Below are 6,235 nucleotides of genomic sequence, written 5' to 3'. Positions count from 1 at the left end.
AATGCGGTGCATAATGTAAACTTGTAGTCGCATTGTTTAACGACAACGGTAGTAAATTTCAAATTTTTTCTTACAGTGATTGTAAATGTCGGTGCATGTTAACATGGCGTCATAAAATATGTCCACAATTTTTAAACGTTATGATTGAATTTTAAGTGCTAAACACACAATGCCAATTAAAATTCATTACGTTTTAAAAACTGTATAGAATAAAAATTATTTACAGACATACAATAAGAAATTGATTTTAACTAACTTCATCAATATTTCAATACTTTTCATTAGTCAACGAAACTGGTCTTCCACTGTGAGCTTTGTCGACAATATTGACATGTTCTAGTTTACATTTGTATTCACGAAATTTAATCGCTCAACTGTTTAATATACTTCAGTATTAAAAAAATAAAATTATTGAGCATTGCTTGAATAAATAAGATATCTTTTAGAATAAACTCTTTTATGCTAAGATTTTTTATGCTTGCAGCAATATTATTAAAATTGGCGATTAATTTAATTTGAGATATTTATTCTAGTTTTAATTTATGATTACATCAATTCAATCTGTTTAAATTAATCTGTATTTGTGCACACTTTATAAAATTAAAAAATGTGTTTAATATAATCAATAAAAAAATATTACTTACAAAAAAGCAAAATCCGTTTTGACCAGAAGGTATATTTTTTCTTATGCTTGTGTTGTTTACATTAGTCTTTACATAGTATTTAACTTGTTACTTTTTATATTTTATGCTAACACATTAACATGAAATTTAAAATGCATTATAAACCATTAATTTGTTATAGAAATAAACAAGATTTCAATATTAACATCTAATTGACGATTCTTATATATCCTTAATTATTGAACAAATTCATTATTCAAATTTGGCTATTGTCTCCTAATTTTTAGAAAAATCCTAAAAAGAAAAGATTTTGATGGGTTTGGATGTAAAAATTAATTTTTTCTCTTTCAATTTCGTTAATGCCACACGCAAAAATATCAACTGTTAGCTTTAAAATGCACTGATTCGATTCAATATAATTTTTTGTTTCCGAGATAAAAGCAATTTAAACATAGCACTTTTCTCTGTGTAACACGCACTGTTTGATACAATTTGACCTTTCTTTTGCATTACGAGTCAATAGTCATTTCCATTGTATTTTTGCCTCTGAACATGAATCCAAACGTTATCTAAATTGGCTATCATATTGCAATTTTAAAAAAAAAGACGCTTTTGAAGATTTGTTTTTTATCTTTTTAATACAATTTTTCTCATGCTGTCTAAATCTGAATGTTGAGTGTACTGAATGACTAAGTATACTATCATCGAAAAATAGTGTATACTGATTGATAGAGGAGAAATTGATAAAACGGCCACCTATTTATATTTTATTTAATAACTTTGTTAATAATCAATATTTTAAATTAAAACTTAACTATTATATTCATCAAAATGTTGTTCATTAGATTCTAAATTTAAAGTTATGTAATATTTAATATATTACATATTAGTTTTAAAAATGTAATGATAACACTGCATAATGAGTTAAAGAAAAATAAGGATGGTAATATGGACACCACAAAAATAAATGTTAAAAACTGGTTTTATTTAAAAAAATACAATATTTACAAAATTATGTATTTATATAAGATAAATTAGGTTAGAAAAAAATTGTAGCGTAATTGTGAAGAGAGATAAAGGGATATAGACTTATTTAATAAAAAGATGGGATTTTGAAGCTTATATGTAATCTATTCTTTCTGTCGCGATAATAATTTATACATGTCACAAATTATTGATTAACCATAGAGCGACAATCAATTTATCAGGAAATTTTTTCGATATGAAAATGATCGAAAGTGAGACCATATTACCAGCACGCTTCGTGGCTATAATAAGTAAAACCATTATAACCAGGGACATTAAAAACACAATATATCTTATTAATATACAAGAAAATTAAGATTCTATTTCTTTATTTAATGTTTAATATTTAATTAGTATTTCTTGTCTTTTTCTGGTAGTTGCTTTTTGATAGGTAAAAGTTAAGATAACAACCTTATAGTAAATAAACACAGTTTTATTATTTAATGAATATAGCTGTATGTGTAATTTCCTCCATAAATATGTTAATAAATAATTAATTAAATGTTTCTTTTATTTCGTTTTCTTTTAATATTTATAAAAAAGAAAAAAACATAACTGGGACACATTGGGTACATATGTAACCAATACAGTCTAAGTGTTACCTTTTTTTAAAATCTTTACTGTACTTATATAAATAATTAAAAGTACTTTATATATTCTTAGGGGGTTTTAAAAATGTTTTCTGTTCTAAATCTAACACTTTGTTTTTCAATTTCGTATTTGTAAATGAATTAGAAAAATCCCCAAAACTTAGATGAACCATGTTGGGTATAGATAAATTATGTTAATAAATATAAGGCATGTTGTAAGAATTAGTGAATCATAGTTAATCACATTATAATATAATTATTAAAAATATAAAGTTATTGTTAAAATTATAAAAAGTATTTCCCAACCTTGGAAATATATTTGTAATTTGTTCTTACAAAAATTTGTATTCGATTCTTCTTTCTACTCAAAGTTTTTAATTATTAATAATTTGTAATTTCTATTATAGGAGACACTGACAATTGAGCAACGTAGTCGGCGACTTTCTGAAGTCTTAATTTATGTTCCGTAACTAAATTCAGAGAACCGAGCGGCTGAATTAACAATATGTCGAATCGGAGTTTACTAGTAAGTTTATCAAAGATTTCGTCCAATTCGAGAGTTTCGAATAATCGGGGAAATTGGATCGAGATCGCAAAAAATGCTACAGTACGATTATATGAATAGGAGAAGGCTGTAAGGTCGTTTAGTTCCATTCGGAATAGCTTCAAACGTATTACACAATGATATTTCATTGTTAGAGCGCCATTACCGAGGTAGGTGCTAACCATCAGTGGATCTTGGAGGATCCTTCGGGCGCTCTCCATTCTGGAATCTCCATGAACAATCGGTTCCCTTCTCCCAGCTCAATAAACCAGCCCTTTAGATACAGTTCAAACTATGTCTTCCATACTTACGAAGAAGTTCCACGGAAATGAAACGAGTTTCTATTTTACTTTATGAATCGTTATTTTCTACTTTAGATAATTAACACGCCAATTTTTCGAAACATTAAATTATCATGCTTATAAAATATTGTAAACAATAGAAATTAAGTTTATAATATTTGCACTATATAATGTATTTATGTTAAAATTTATAACTTATAATATATATATATATATATATATATATATATATATATATATATATATATGGGGCATTCTTTGTGAAAATGGCCCCCTGCACATTTTATTTTTTGAGATAAATACATGTTTAAGTATTAAAAATTTTCGTTGATCCTTCTACTTTTTAATGCCGTGTGACAAATTTGGAAATGCAAAATGGCGGCCAAAACAAAGAAAGAAGCCATTATTTATAATATAAAATAACATTTGCACATTATTTGACGCTGAAAAGGGCCGATTCAGATGTGTTCTGATTTTAGGCAATGTTGTTAACTCTTAAAATACACTCTGGGTTAAAAACTTAAAAAAAAATTTATAAAATTAAAATTTATTAATATCCATTTTGAAACAATTAGATTAATCTTAAATGTTTAAAAAATACACTTAGTTTTTAGTTCAAAATTATTTTTTCGTCGCAGTAACCATTGAAAGTGGCTTTGGAACATTTTAACCCAGTATATATTATACCTATGTCTTGTACAGGAAGTGTGTATTTTAAGTAAAAAAAAGATACGTAAATTTCAAATATTTAGAAAACACTTAGAGATATTTTATTCAAATTTGATGAATATACATGTGGCAGATTAAAAACCATTTTCTATTATCAAAAAACGTTCTCAAAGATTCAGTAGAAGCATGGTACACCACAATTTTTCCAAATTTAACTATTTCGTAAAATTCTGTATTAAAATTTTATTAAACAATTCGTCGTACTTTTGTATGCAATTAACCATTTTTAAGACCATTAAAAAATTGCTTGCATCTCTAATAGTGACGAATGTAATCAAATTAATATAGAAATATATTTTTAACACTTTAAGCTTATGCAATTAAAAAATTATTTTCATGATTTTACAAAACTTTTTCTAATAAAAAATTGAAATTAAAAAATCTGTAAATACCATGTATTATTAATAAATAAAACCTTTAAGTATCTTTTAGGTTTCTAAAAATTTCATATTTTCTTCTCAACTTTGACACTCTATATTTTAAAAACAAAACATTTTAGGGCATACGTTAAATACATTTTTCATACTTAAGAATTACCCTGTATAAAAGCCATCGTCATACATTAATAAAATTGTGGCTGCTAATTAAAGCTAACAGTTGAATCGCAGGACGTTAACAATTAAGTCCGCGTTCAAGGTGGAGTTAAAAGGATCAAAGGACCGGGAAAAGCGATCAATCGATGAATCTCATTCGGTCTATTAACTTCGCCGCCATTATGGAGGCTAAATGTAGTATTCCAGATTTTGCGAGCGGCGATCTTCCAGACTCTCCGCGTGCGGAGAATCGATTCCCATCTGAAACGTTCCTCAGGCCCTTGCGGGCATCTGGCGCGTTTGCGTCCCTTGCAAATTGTTATCCCGGCGTATCTACGTTGCTGAAGGAAATTCGAGGAATGACCCGAGCCGGGAGGAAACGGGAAAGGACTCTCTCTCTCTCTCTCTCTCTCTCTCTCTCTCTCTCTCTCTCTCTCTCTCTCTCTCTCTCTCTCTCTCTCTCTCTCTCTCGTAATCTCGCGGCCATTACCTTGTCCTTCTCCGCTTACCTCCGCTTCTCCGCTTTTCCTCTCGCGTGGCTCAATTACTGACGTAACGCATGGCGGTATCGCATTGCAGTAAATTCTGTTAAAGCGAGTTACGTAAACAAACGGATGATGCTCACGGCGAGCATCATCCCTCCTACTCGCTTCGCGCGGATGCAAATACGCGGTTATAAGAGTATAACATTGCAAGCTTTTGCAATTACCGCCGTCCAAAAACTGCGAGCGTTAAAACCTCTTTAAACAGCGCTCAGAATTCTCAGTATTCTGCAGGCACTTAAGTCCCTCATCACGAGCTAAGAACATTCAGCATTTCTAATAGGCATTCAATGTAGGAACTATGCAATGGCATATTTATTTATCGAATGCTGTGAAAATGTAACCGTACACGATGTTCCGAGCATCTAATAGAATTCCTACGGTGTCCGATTTACGTTCACGGTGCTGCATGTAAAGGATAATAAATGCTCCAAATACTTCATTTTATTAAATTTATCGCAAACATCTTCCAATTTATTTTCAAACGTTGTAAATAAGACCGTCAATTGGTAGTCAGTTTCTTAGTTTCTTTGTGAAAAAGAAAAACAAGAAAAAGAAGTTGCACAAGTAACTGCGGCGAATTTTTATATACTTAAAGTTACTGAATGACTACGTCAAAACTGCAAACAAATTAAGTTTTATTCTAACGTAAATATGTACATACAAGTTATATTAAATTTTCTTTAAGGGTACATTAAGTATAGACTAATTGTAAATGTCTCTAATTATTTCAAGCAGTTAAGCCAACTTTAAATCTTGGACTTAATGATTAGCTAATAAAATACCAAACGTCTATAGGCAGATTGACCCACATTCGCAAACAGAAACGTAAACTTAATCGCTCATGGCTCCCCTCACGATCCACCAGCAATCGCCAGTTGGGGAGATGCGAAATGACATACCATCTCCAAGCTGAGAAGGCTTGTTTGCCTAAACATGTTTGGTTGCTGTCACGACAAAAGCTCGTGAACGAGGGTTAAAGGACAAACAAGCGCACTTTCATGAAGGACACTTCGGGAGGGTGGCTAAGGGCTTTTATCGCCTCCAGGATTTCCTCTTCCCTTTCGTGTATATAGTTTATTTCTTTTGTTTCGATTGGACCCTCATCAAATTTCCTGTCGGCAAAAGGTCCGAATTGTTTAGTAGCCTATCCCGACGAATTTGTTTAAGTTATCGCGGTCAAACTGGACTTAATCTCTTGGTTCAGATTTAGCCTAACAAAGAAAGAATAAAAACAAATAACATCATAAATGCGCTAATTGCATCTTTCCTATCCCACAGAGCACTAGCAGATCGTAAATGTTGTAATTCAACGTTTCTGAAATGTTGATTCAATTTTATACTAG

Source organism: Monomorium pharaonis, chromosome 5 (assembly GCF_013373865.1).
Source record: "Monomorium pharaonis isolate MP-MQ-018 chromosome 5, ASM1337386v2, whole genome shotgun sequence".
In the NCBI taxonomy this organism is placed as follows: domain Eukaryota; kingdom Metazoa; phylum Arthropoda; class Insecta; order Hymenoptera; family Formicidae; genus Monomorium; species Monomorium pharaonis.
The sequence above is the reverse complement of the archived record's forward strand: the minus strand, read 5'-3'. Positions refer to the sequence as shown.